We start from the raw sequence: 14,343 nt of genomic DNA, 5'->3' as shown, positions 1-14,343 counted from the left end.
GATATCTTGTGTTTTCTGGATACACGCTTTCAAGTAATCCTTTTTTCTTTTTTTTTTAACATCAGAAATGCACCATAAGACCTGCACTGTGACTGTTTGCTGTGAATCGTGTTGTAGGATTTTCGTGCTTTTTGTGGCATTAACTTCCCTACCCACAAACAAACAGCCTTCAAACTACCCAGAGGAGATCAAACAGTTGATGGCATTTATATTTTTCTAGGAGTCAGAAAGAAGAATTCAATCCCACAAAATTAAGTGCCTCTAGGAGAAAAAAGTGACCACGTGGATGTTGGACATCAAAGACAGAAATATCTTCCATCTCTGTTTAGTGTTCCCAAACTCCAGACAGCCTTTTTTATTTTTTACTTTTTCTCCACTTCCTTTCCCTCCTGGATCTCTGAATTATACTTAGGAAACTGGAGGATAGATTTCACCTTCACTTGGGCTCGTTTTTGGTAATACACAAAGTCTAATGGAGGATTGTTCTGCTTTTTCACAAATGATTGATTCTGCTTCTTTGGTGGTCCCAACACAAATCTGTAGGGTGTTGGCCATTATCTCACCAACAGCAAACTCCTGAAGGCTGACTGTGTTCCAAGTAGTGCAAAAACGTGTTGTTAGTTACACATCTTGCTTTGTCCATCACCTATGTTGTCTAAAAATATTGGGTGCTCATGACCCAGATTTTTACTAAAACTTTCAGGAAAAGTTGGCCTTCCTTGGACTGTGGCTCTGAAAGAGCTGGGTGAAGGGCTGTATTTTGAAAGACTGTACTTGTTTCCAACCCAACCCCATGATAGAGCAGACACCTCTCATTGGTTTGGACCCAGGAGGGATGAGAAGTGTAGTGTTCCTGTGCTTCTGCATGACCAGCCTGATACAGTTCATAACAATAAAAATATATCTCCCCCTCTTCTGCTCTAAAGTCCAAGGAGAATGAAGTACAGTTCATTACCAAAAAGAAACAATCCATCTAGTAAATAGTCCAGACCCACAAGGAGTCCAGAGGATATCCAGAGGTGAAATATTTATTTTCCAATGAATTGCCTGACAGTCCTTACCAAGTCAGTCTTGAGTGGGAGCCTGGGAATCCCTTCCCTCTGTAGTCTCCTTTCTCTCCCTACTTCCCCATCGATGCCTAGCCCCTTCCTGGGGGTGCTGGCTCCATCTTGGGTGTGGAAGAGGCAGTAAGATTCCTTGAGATCATGATGACCATTTTTCCTAGACAACTCGACCTCCTTTTTACTTGCATTCTCCCTTATAAGAAGAGGCTGGGCCAGACATCGAAAGGTGATCAATAAATGGTGATCCTCCTTCAAAAAAAATAAAATAAAATTTGTTAATTCAACAGTTTAATTGAAAAAATGAACCTGGTAAAATATATATTTAAAAAAAAAGGAAGAGGAGGCTGAGGCATTTCAGAATCTTCTGACTGGATCAATTAAAATAAAGATAAGACTTTTTTCTCATAACATTGGCCATTGCTCATAGCATCACATATTTAGTGTGGTTAAAATTTCTTTCATTTGAGTCTGTATTACAAAACCCTCCTCATCAGAGGTAAAGAAGGAATAAAAGATAGAATATGTATACGTATATATCTTCATTCAAGAATCCAAACATGAATTAGCACCTTCTTTGAACCAGGAATTGTAGTAGGTGCTGAGAGTACAGAAATGAATAATTCATAGGCACAATCTCAGTGTCTATGAATTCAGAAATTAACTGGGGCTGGGGTGCGGGTGGTAAACAGACATATAAAGAATTAATGGTGGTACATTCATGTAAGAACTTGCATCTAGATATGAACGAAGTGTTGCGTTAGCTCCAAGGAAGGCATTATTCCCTGGGAGAGCCGGGCAAGTGGGAGTCAGGCAGAAGAACACCAAGGAAAGCATGTACGTTGATTAATTTTCCTAGACTTAGTCTCCCCAGAGCTGTTTCCAAAGGAGACCTGAGCCATTTACAGAGTGGGTTCACATTCCATCCCTGGTGTTTAACCTGAGTGAAATAGACACAGCTACAGAATGCCAAGAGTGGAGATGCCAGGAGGAAAAGATGACATGGGTTTGAATAAAGCTATGGCACTTTGGGCACTGTGGGGTATATTACTTTGCTAGGGCTGCCATAACAAGTACCACTGACAGGATGGCTTACACAACAGGAATTTATTCCCTCAGAGTTCTGGAGGCTAGAAGTCTAAGATCAAGGTGTTGGCAGGGTTGGTTTCTTCTGAAGGCCTCGCTCCTTAGCTTGTAGATGGCTGTCTTCCTCTGGTGTCTTCACATGGTCTTCCCCCTGTGTGAGTCTCTGTGTCTTAACGACCTCTTCTTATAAAGACACCAGTCATAAGGATTAGAATCCACCTCACATTACCTTAATCACCTGTTTAAAGGCCTCATCTCCAAATACAGTCACATTCTTAGGCACTGAGGGGTTAGGACTTGACAAACATTCTCTCCTTGACCAAACTTTGGTCAGGCTCTTCTGAGCTCTCTTTTTGACTAGGGTTGACCTTGGGCTCCCATGTCCTTTCCTGTAGACTCCATGTCTAGCAAGAAGCCTGCTAAGTCAGTTTAACCAGAATCTTCCATCCTCGATATCTAATTACCCTCCGTATCTGATCAGGTTTCTCATCATCTACCTTCTACCAGGTGATGTCTGATCACCCTGACCTGCCTTCAGCAAGAATCCTGTTAGGTTGGTTTAGCCAGAATCCTCCCTTAGCCATGACATTTCCTCTTGGTAATTTTCCATCTGCTGACCACCCCCTATCCCTGGCTTCTTGGTTACAAATTCCCATTTTTCTTATATTTGGAGTTGAGCCCAATCTCTCTGTACTACTACAAAACCCCAATGTAGTGGTCTCTATAGCTATTGTGATAGTCTCCCTGAATAAAATCTGCCTTAACATTCTTTAACAAGTGCATGAATAATTGTTTCTTCAAGAGGCTTCAACATATGAATTCTGGGGAGGGGGGGACACAAGTTTTGAAACTTTGGGGAAGGTATGGTAAGGAAGCTCTAGCCATGAGTTTTCTCTTTAGGAAAGAGAGAGAGGAGATTCCTGATTTTCTTAAGAGTTCTGTAGGAGAACGTCCATTGGTTGGAGAAACCTGGAGCTCTGCACTGGGGAGTAAGGAGGGGAGAATGGAACAAAGAATGTCATCCTCTAAGATAACATTTCCGTGGTTTAGGAAAAAGAAACTTAAGGAAAAAACAAAATCAACAAATGCTGTGACATTCTGCCATATGGCAATCGAAACTCCCACTACTATTCCACCATCCAAGAATCATTTTTATAATTATTACCAGTAATTGATCGCCTACTGGTTCAGTCCAGCAGAGAGGTTAAGAGCAAGGGCTCTAGAGTCAGACAACCTTGCAATGAGTCCAGCTCTGCCACTCACCATGTCACCTTGAACAATTCAACTTCTCTGGAATTCCTTTTCTCATCTGGAAGATTTGAATAATGACTGTGTCTTCCTCAGAGGGCTCTAGTAGGGATTAGATGAGATAGTGAAGATTATTGTTGTTTACTATTAATATTTTTCAGGGACTATATATAGTAGGTGTTATACATAGTAGATGTTTTATATATTTTATCTATTTTTATATCCTACAAAAATCCTACAAGGTGCTTGTCATCAGCCCCCCTCAGCCTCTTAGTATCCCACCTCCCCCTGCTATCACTGAGGATAATTTCCATGAGGAGATTCATATGAGCTTTATTCCCACAAACTGATGGAAAGAGCAGCTTCAGGATCACTTCCTTCCTCTCTTCTTTGGATGGTGCATTCTATCCTGTGCGTACTGCTCTCTTGGCACAGTTCCTATGACAACCTCTCTCCAGAATATTTTTCTGCTCATCCATATTACTCCTGATTCTTCTTGTTACAAAAAAAAAAAAAAAACATCAAATAAAGCCTTATCAAAAATAAATAAATAAAGCCTTACATAAAGGGTTTTGTTAAGGGGAAATCTTTTGTTATTGGGGAGTCTCAAATAGGAGCTATGATGGTACACCAAGAAAGGCAGTAAATTGCTTTAAATGGTTTTTGTTTAAATGTTATAAAACCCCATATACACTCACTCTCTCCAGTACAGTAATGGGAACATGTACAATTAGATCTCATGGTTACTAACACAACGCAAAGCAGAAGTATATTTCATCTTGAAGCTGGAGCTTTTTAAAAATCTTTTTCTTGCTATTTCTTTTGGTTTTATTGTCTGCTGTAATTTGATTTACACTAACGAGGTATGTAAACATTGGGAACTCTTTGTGCACAATTTAACTCTAGTCTACACCCCAGGGATCAATTAGCATATGAAGTGGCCTAATAGAAGTAACACCCTAAGAATTGGCCAGGTGGCATTCAAAGGTATTTTTATCAAAATCAGCACCAGAAGTTTCATTATTTAGAATGTTATAAAGAATTTTTAATTGGTGAAATTAGTGGAGTTTAAGTTATATGATTATTAGAAGTCGGGCATCTCCTACTTGGACAAGAACGCATAAATAAACACCTGACCAAGCCAGTAGTTCCTACCAGAGGGACGGCTTCCAGGCCCACTGATCCTGAGTGGGTCTGCTTAGTGAATGATCCTGTCATCTGATCTGACTAAAAGGCCTGCCTCTCCCTCCATCGGAATACCTGTCTTCCTCCTGGAGAGAGCCTCTCATGAAGGTGCTGGTCATCGTGTCAGGGGTTGAGACTGAAAATATTCCAAGTATACACTGAATGACTGTTTTGTGCCTACTTGCCGGCAAATATTTGTTTGCTTAGAATAATACAGTCTAAAATGTGCTTTTGCTACAACTGCCTGGTAGAAAGGTGATGGGTTGGAAACCTAGAGCTGTTACTCCCTCTTACTACTGGAGGGTTCCGATGAAATCCAAAATTACCTGACATTCGTGGGACAGTAAACTGGCTTAAGTTGGTTCAAATTCTCATATTCTATTCTTCAACGCATACCTCATAATAATCATGCGTATCTAAATTTCCTCCTGCCACACTGGCATTTGTCTTCATTGACACACTCAGTGAGCTTTATACCAGTGCAGTCTACTGGTCAGAATATCATCTTTAGGCAACACAGGGATGCTCTGGTTTCCATAACCACCATTCAGGTACTGAGTCATAAATCCTCACATCAGCTCTCAGGCTCTTTTTCCTTTTTTCCTTTTAAATAGGCTTTATTTTTTAGCGCAATTTTAAGTTCACATCAAAATTGAGTGGAAGGTACTGAGATTTTGCACTATCCTCTGTCCTCACATACATGCACAACCTCCCCCACTATCAACATCTCCTACCAGAGTGGTACATTTGTTATATTTGGTGAACCTACATGGGCACGTCATTATCACCCAAAGTGCATAGTTCACATTAGGGTTCACGCTTGGTGTTGCATATTCTATGGGTTTTGACAAAGATATAATGATATGTATCCACCATTATAATATCATACAGAATAGTTTCACTGCCCTAAAAATCCTCTGCTCTACTGTTCATCCTTCCCCCCACCCACCTCCTCCCACCCCATCATAGCCACTGATCTTTTTATGGTCTCCATAGTTTCGCCTGTTCCAGAATGTCATATAGTTGGAATCACATGGTATATAGCCTTTTTGGATTGGCTTCTTTCACTTCGTAACATGCATTTAAGTTTCCTCCATGTTTTTCCATAGCTTGATAGCTCATTTCTTTTTAGCGTTGAATACTATTCCATTGTCTGGATGTTCTGCAGTTGGTTTATCTAATCATCTACTGAAGGACATCTTGTTTGCTTCCAAATTTTGGCAATTATAACTAGAGCTGCTATAAATATTCATTTGCAGGTTTTTATGTGAACATAAGTTTTCAACTTCTTTGGGTAAAAACTAAGGAGCACAATTACTGGACTGTATGGTAAGAGTATGTTTAGTTTTATAAGAGACCGCCAAACTGTGATCCAAAGTGGCTGTACCATTTTGCATTCCCCCTAGCAATGAATGAGAGTTCCTGTTGCTTCATATCCTCACCAGCATTTGGTGTTGTTGGTGTTCTAAATTTTGACCACTCTAATAGGTGTGTAATGATACCTCATTGTTGTTTTAATTTGCATTTCCCTAATGACATATGAAGTGGAGCATCTTTTCACATGCTTAATTGCTATCTGTATATTTTCTTTGGTGAGGTGTCTATTCAGGTCTTTCGCCAGTTTTTCAATTAGGTTGTTTGTTTTCTTATTTTTGAGCATTAAGAGTTACTTGTATATTTTGGATAACAATCCTTTATCAGATAGGTAATGCCAAGTCTAGCTCTTTAGAAATATTTGGTTTCTGCCCAGCAATACAAAAGCCTCTGAGACAAGGAAAAGCAAAAGTTACGTACCTTCTTTGGTGGGAGAAGGTAAAAATAAATAAAACAAGAAAAATAAAAACACTGATTAATATTTCAAATTATCCTGCCTTATGGAAAGAGTCTAAACTCCTTAGGGTGGCTACAAGACATATCTACGCTTCCCAATTTCATCTTCATCCCATGGCATGCTGGAGCCAGTTCACATCAGTTCATGAGAGCTAAATGCTGGATTTTCAGGAATGCTGTGAGCCAGTTGTTAAACATAGCTATTATTAAAAATTAACTTATATAAATCTTCCTCCCAGCCACCTCCCATCTCTCTAGAGAGCCCACCCATTCCTACCCTAGAGCTCCCTAAGAACTTTGCAAGTACTTGTATTACAACAAATCTGACATTGTCCCTAACGGTTGTTTTCACTAAAATCTCCCCCAGATTATGAGATTGTCAATAAGATCTTTCATTCATATTTGTCTCCTTTGCTCCTAGCAGAGGGCTTGGCACATGGTAGCAATTCAATAATTGCTTGGTGAGTGAGTGACTCCTGGAGGTTAAAAGCTACTCCCTTCCTGATATCTTGGGATCACTCCTCTACCCAGCAGCACTCGATTTCCGCAATCAAACTTTACACTCCTAGGAGCCTGAGTCCTTCCATTCTTTGATCAGCCACCACAGAAGAAAAGCTTGGTTTCCCTCTAAAAGAGATGCAACTTCACTCTCCAAGGGTTAAATGCAGATCAAATGCAAGTAGTAAAGAAACAAAGAAACTTTAACAATTCCCTGAAGTATAGAAAGCAAATAACAAGTCTCAACATCTATCCATAATGCTCTGTGGTACATGAGCCTGAAATGGAAAGTCTATGTGGCTGGTTGGTGAGCCAGCGCAGGGCTCTCTTCAGTCCAACTGACGTTTTAGAGGCACAGAGTAGTTTTGGTGAAAACCATGAGAAAGGCTGATGTGATAGCATTATTGGGCTTGTTGGTAGATGGACAAAATAGCCAGGAGGTTCTCATTGCATAGATATACCTGGGAATCATCTTTTTCATCCTTTAGAAAATAATGTCATGTATATTCTGGAAGGTTCTTCACGGAAATGTGTCAACTGGAAAAAACAAAGACGCAAAACCATTGCTTTTGATTTTAGACTGTGCAACCCCAAGTACGGAAGTGCTTGACCTAATTTCTGATTCCACAAACAGCTTTGGATAGTCACTGGTTTGCCCTAGTCTTCCCAGAATAAGAACCAAACATCCCTGAGGACACCAAATGACACAACCACCCCACCGCCAAGCTGGCACCAGCAAAAACGTAGGCTATTTGCAGAGAGCACTCCGCCTCTGCTGTGAGTGGGCAGTAGACTACCAGGGAGATGCGTGCTGCCTGCCTGGAGACGGGGTTGCTAGGTGCCTCTGAAGTATGAGACCGAGAGGGGTACATTATTTCCCCCACACTTCTTATTTTACACAGTGACAGTTCTAGCCCGGAAACAAAAGCGAAGAACAGTGTCTGTGGTATTAGGAATAATGGCCAGCCAAGTGCCCTATGGGGCAGAAGGAGCAGGGTTGAGGCTTTTATCGAGAGCAGGAGAAAAAAGTAATGTGATTTGGTTTCACCATAATTGCTTCAGCAGCCTGGGTGAGAACTAATTACGAGTTCATCTGGCTCCAGAGAAACCCCACCTCTTCCCTTCTCCAGAATGGCACTAAAATATCAGCATTGCGTCACCAGAATTCATTCCCATTGGTGGCCTTTCTTAAGGAGAGCAGCATGCTCTTTCTCTCTGAAAGCCACTGGAATCTGTGTAGACCAGGAATTTATATCTTTCCAAGACAAATAAAATATTCCTGGCACTCACTTGTCACTTGAAAGCTCAGAGTGCTTGCCCATTATTGTATCATAGAGGAAGTGTTGTTTTAAAAATGTGGCAGTAAGGAAATGCAGAGAAGGAAATGAAGGGACAAGTTATAGGCCCTACGTCACTACAACAGCCCTGTCATCGTTAGACTTAGGGAAGGTCTTGGGTTTCAGAACCAGGCTGTTCATTGATGATATCTTGACACTCACAGGTTCTCATTAGGCTCCAATGGCCCTAAAGAGATAAGCATTTTTGCTCAGAAAATTGGTCATCTAATTCTCAAAAGAGCACAGCTAACATTGGAAGTCATCGGAATAGAACTTGAATTCCATCTAGGTTAGTAGCCTAAATTACAAATCTAGATGAGAGCTAAGTAATGCTGCTTTAATAAGCTTATTCAGACTCTGTGTGAGCTCTGAGAATGAGGCAAGTTGATATATGATGGTAGAAAGAACATGGGTTCAAATCCTGGGTTCAACCTGAGTCTACATCCTGACTATGTTGGTTGCTAGCTACACATAAGTTACTTGCCTTCTATGAGTGTCAGATTCAATGGAGAAATGAGGTAAAAATATCAGTTCCTTCACAGGATCTATGTAAGGATGAGAAATAATGCATAACGTGCCTACACAGCACTTGGAACAGAGGATGTACAAGATAAATGGTAGCACATGTCACAATTCTGTGTCCCAATGAGAAAGACTAACCTAAGTGCCTCTACACGTGCAGCCCTGTGGGGGTTACAAAGACATACCACGCATGACTTTTGTCTTCTGAACCATCACAATTTAGTTAAATGGCGAGGGGAGTGGGGCCTGAGGGGGAGTAAGGACTGTCTGAAGCAAGCAGCAACCAAACACGATAGAATTAGCTACTCGATCGTGTGGTGCAAATTTGAGGCAAGGTAGGAGTTCAGGAAAAAGGAAGAACAATGCAGATGAAGCAATAGCTTCAACTACTCAATAGAAAAACAAACACAACACTGATTAGTCAACCACTAAGATTTATGCAGATGTCAAACTGTAGATTTAACAAAAACAGAAGACCAAGACGCTCCTTTTAGCACCCAAAGGACCTGCTTAGCAAAACAGCCAGCTCTGGTTGCTTATTCTCCAAGGTCACATTCTGGAAGCAGAATGGAGCACTTTGAAAGTTCTAAGCATGGACCCTGACTGGGCTCACCTGTGGTGGAGAGCAGATGAGCGACCACCTTTATTTTGCAAGAAAAGTCAGCTTACAGTTAGGAAATGAGGAGCAGAAATAAATCATCCAACTGCATAAAAAGTCCAAATTCAAGTGCAAGTTAAAACTTATTATTTTATGAAGTTAATGGCTTATTCTATCAATGAATTTGCTGATCTCCCTTGTCATATATTCCTTTAAATATATACTAGGCTTATGCTCAAGTCCATAAACATAGATGAACAATAAATAGCACTTTATTTTCTGAAAATCATGGTAATCTGAATCTGCACCCCCAGGAAAATTCAACCTTCGTCATTATTAACTATGCCCTTAGTGGGAAAAGAGGAGGGAAAACACAATAGTACTAATTATGTATTTAAGTTACACCCATGCTTTATATTTTGTACAGACTTGCCTAAATACCATATGAACTTGAATATATTTTCTCAAAAAATTATTCCATAGGAATAAAAGGAATTGCCTTATATTTGTTTTTACAAACTATCTCCTCTTATAAGAAAGCCTATTCAATTATTTTGAAAAGCTAATTGCATATATCTGAATAAAAGGTATAGTTTTTCCCAAATTTTTTCTTAGAGATAAAAAAAACTCTCCTTATATGTGAACCTGTGCAAAGTCTCTCCCATTATGGGAAGCCCATTTAATTATACTGATTCAGTCTCGATCAGTGGATGTTTAAAATGCTTGCAGAAGTCAGCTGATGAAGTTGGTAAAAAAAAAAAAAAAAAGGAAGCAAAAATATTTTACACAGATTTGAAATTATTCTTGGAGGTACGAATTCTAAATTATAAGAGTTGGGTGACACCATAAACAATCCTTTTAAAGATCAACTTAAAAAGCAGTACAGTAAGTGATTAGATTGGAAAGATCATAAATATAGACCTGTGGTATGGACTGAATGTTTGTGTCTCCCCAAAAGTCATATGCTCAACCCCCAATGTGATGGCATTAGGAGGTGGGGCCTTTGGGAGGTGATTAGGTCATGAGGGTAGAACCCTGATGAAGAGGATTAGAGCTCTGACCAAACACCAAATCTAGCAGTGCCTTGATCTTGGACTTTCCAGCCTCCAGAACTGTGAGAAATAAGTGCCAGTTAAGTCACTTAGTTTATGGTATTTTTGTTATAGCAGCCTGAATGGACTAAGACAATCCACATATGAAATAAAGCCACCATGGAGTAAAGATGACTGACTGAACATACTTGTTTGTTTTGTTTGGTTTTTACACTTTTCTGAAACTCCACTAAAGATGATAAAGAATTTTTTTTTCAGGACATCCAATCATAAGGACAGAGAATGAGGAAAGACATGACAGCATCAAAATTTGAAAGCTGGGAAGATTAAGGAAAGGTAACTGATGTGCCAGATCCAAGAGTGCTGGGTCCCAAAATGGTGGCAGAAAAGCCAAGAAGCATTGATCACACACAAGTCTTGGGAATTGGTGGCACTGGGCAGCTCTGGAAGTAGGATTGGAGGTACAGCAAAAAATGAGAAGTAGTTAGAGCCTTAAATCTGCTATTCACTCCCAACAAAAGCCTAGAAGTTTATTTTCTGGGAAAGCTAAAAAAGAGGGCTCTGGGAGTGTTGGGAGGCTACAATACCAAACAGAAAACTAACAGATGGATGTTGGCATATTGGAAAAGAAAACTCATCCCTGCCCCTTTGTCCTCTTTTCTACCTGGCTCTCAGAATGCAGCAATCAAGCCTAAACCTTCCCAAAAGGAGTTCAAAGCTCTTTCCCTGATGAATCCAACCCAATTCACCAAAGAAAAAATTCAAAGAGAAGTCCTACACCTTCATGGTCCAATATTGCAGCCGCTAGCCACTTGCAGTGACTTACATTAAAACTTAGATTAATTAAGTAAAATTAAAGTATCAATTCCTCACTTGCACTAGCCACATTCCAAGTGAGTACACATGGCTAGTGGTTATGGCATTGGACAGTGGAGATACAGAACATGTCCATCATCACATAAAGTTCTATTACACAGCACTGATCTAGACAGACTTCCCTACAGCAAAGCCAACAGTCTCCACTCTCACAATCTGAGTGCCACACTCTTACATATCTGCAGACACAAAGGATCATCAGACACCTAAGGCATCTTTCAATACAAAGAAATAGAGAACCGAGTTACAGCTTAAGCAAACTGGAAGAACCAGAGACAATACAGACAGAAGAAAACATATTATCATTACTATCTTCATGGAGGTATGAGAAGATATTTTTTCTATGAAACAAGTATGGCCTGTTCTAAAAAAAAAATCAATAAATAAGAGAGATTAAAAATTTTAAAAACACAACGGCGACAACATGGATGGACCTTGTGGGTATTATGCTAAGTGAAATAAGTCAGAGGGAGAAAGTCAAATACCATATGATCTCACTCATAAGTAGAAGACAAAAACAACAAACAAACACATAGCAACAGAGATTGCATTGGAAGTTACCAGAGGGGAATGGGGGAGGGGGGAGGACAAAAGGGGAAATCAGGCACACGTGTGTGGTGACGGATTATAATTAGTTTTTGAATGGTGAACATGATGTAATCTACACAGAATTCGAAATATATTATGATGCACATCTGAAAGTTATACAATGTTATAATCCAATGTTACTGCTATAAAAATTAAAATTAAAATAAATAAATAAAATTTAAAAAATAATCTAATAATGTAGTAAGAAGATGATATATACACAAAAATATAATTAATAAGAAATACTTGATGAACCGATTTGAATACAAGGAATGATACTGACAATAGGAAAGAAATCCGGAGAGAAATGAGGATAACTATTGAGTCTTCATGAGATAATAATAACAGGGGAGCCGGGGTTGTGAAAAAGAAAAAGATTTGGATGAATAAAATGAAGTATAATTAAAAAAAACACACACAATGGCATAAATGAAAAACTCAATAGAAGTGTTAGAAGATAAAATTGGAGAAATCTCTCGGAAAGCAGAGCAAAAAAAAGTAAAGAATGGAAAAGAGGAGAAAAAAATCAGAAAATTAGAGGACAAGTTCACGAGTTCAATATTTAAATAAAAGGAGTTCCCAAGAAACAGAACTGAGAAAATGAAAGGAGAAAATTATTTAAGAAACATTTCAAGTGAATTTCCCAGAACAGAATGACCTAAGTATCCAGACTGAGAGGGAATCCAGAGTCCCCAGGTGATGGCTGAGAATAAACCACACCAAAGTCATGTCATCACGCAATCTTAAAACACTGGGACAAGGCAAGCTTGGAGCGGATGGGTGGGGGGAATGGTCACCTAAAAATATCGAGACTCTGAAAAGCTTTGGATCTTTCAACAGCGCAGTGGAACTGGACGAGCAATGCCTTAAAAAATTCTGGAGGAAAATATTTCTCACCATAGATGTCTATATCCAGCCAGGATATATTAACCTATCAATTCAGTCTGAAGGAAGAACAAGGACATTTTCAGTCATTTAGGGTATCAAATACTTACCTCCCCTGCACCCTCCCTCAGATAGCCACTTAGAGGCTCTACTTCACTAAAGTCAGTGGGGAAACCAAAAAAAAAGGAAGACATGAGATCCTGGAGACAGGAAGCCTATGGAAGAGAGAGGTGGAGGCAATCGCACCAATTCCATGATCCCAGCTGTGTGGAGGCTCTGAGAACAGCCTTTCCAGGTTAGGGCAGGTTAGCATGCTGTGGAGGGAGTGCTTTGGGGAAATGAAACGTCAGAAGACCTCATGTGTCTGAACTTACCAAGAAGAGAGTTAAGCAACTGGCAGAAAGTTTCACCTAGGAATACATAGAAAACAAAACCAAACCAAAATTTTAAAGGAAAATTATTTAATCCAGGGAAAATGCAGTTGTGAATGGGAGTAACAACCATACTTGAATAAATCATTGTATTCTACAAGGCATAGCTGTAAACAGCATTATTATGTAAACATAATAATGCAATAATTTTGGTCTAACCCAAATGAAGAAATAACTATACTAGAAAGATGGGTAGTAAAAAAGAATGCATGTGATGGGATGGCGTGTAGGTACAAGGACTAAAGAAAAATCATTGTCTTCCAAAATGAGATATATTAATATTAAGAGATAATGACTGAAACCAAAAAGTCAAGAATGGAAATGTTAGCATATTATTTAGAAACATAAAGATCACATACCTAAGGAGAAAAAAAACCAAAAAAATAAAAGACTTGAAAACGGCTGCTTCTGTATAAAGAGAAATGGATGAGAGAGACTAAGGGTTTTTTTGCACCATCTTGTTGAGACATTCTCTAAACTTTGTGTACCTCTAACTTTGATTTTTTTTTTTAATTGAGGGGAAAAATGCTACAGGAAAAAATCCAACTGGCTGTCCAAACACTGTATGAATGACTACTTGTGTAGCATCATACACAAATTCCTTTCAGCGTTGCCATCTCTTCTAAGCTTCCCGTAGGTTTTCTATTTTATGTGATGATTCCTGCCTTCAAATTCATCCATTCAATTTCCCTATGGCCCCTTCCATGTTTCAGTTGCCTGCATTTCTTGCTTAGAGATATGGACCTGGTACTTCTAGATAGTTCTATATACTTAAACTGCCTCTAACAAAATTCTTGAGAACGAAAAGTATGTCTTATACTTCTTTGAAAACCTAGCACCTGATTCAATTCCTGCAACAGTATGAACACATAAATATTTCCTGGTGATAATTTATTGAACACATATTATATGATATAGTCACTTGATAAAGTGACTATATCATATAAAGTGATATAGTCACTTTATACATGTCACCTAATTTAATGCTAAAACAACTCTGAAAGGTGAGTTTAATAATCACCATTTTATAGATGAAGTGGAAGAAAGAGAAAAGGCAGTGAAAATTTCACCATAACTCTGGTGTAAGAAATATCACATTTCCTTATTTTGTTTAAATCAGATTGAGCTGCTTAGAGCAGCAATCAG

The 14,343-nt window shown here is 39.2% G+C and overlaps 1 long non-coding RNA gene across 6 annotated transcripts in view; it reads right to left on the bottom strand.

The window, feature by feature from the left end:
* The window catches only part of LOC103565902 (uncharacterized), a 201,513-nt gene that overhangs the window by 145,414 nt on the left and 41,756 nt on the right, over window positions 1-14,343 (bottom strand). For 5 of the 6 annotated variants that reach the window (XR_011533936.1, XR_011533934.1, XR_011533935.1 and 2 more), the window contains exons 5-6: window positions 3,411-3,497; window positions 1,062-1,313 (exon numbers count right to left, since the gene is read on the bottom strand). This is a non-coding gene — a long non-coding RNA (uncharacterized lncRNA). Of the gene's footprint in view, window positions 1-1,061; window positions 1,314-3,410; window positions 3,498-7,369; window positions 7,446-14,343 lie in introns of all 6 variants that reach the window. The other variant, XR_011533938.1, reaches the window with a different exon arrangement.

This window comes from Equus przewalskii, chromosome 27 (assembly GCF_037783145.1).
Source record: "Equus przewalskii isolate Varuska chromosome 27, EquPr2, whole genome shotgun sequence".
Classification (NCBI taxonomy): Eukaryota; Metazoa; Chordata; class Mammalia; order Perissodactyla; family Equidae; genus Equus; species Equus przewalskii.
This window is presented reverse-complemented; position numbering and strand designations above follow the sequence as displayed.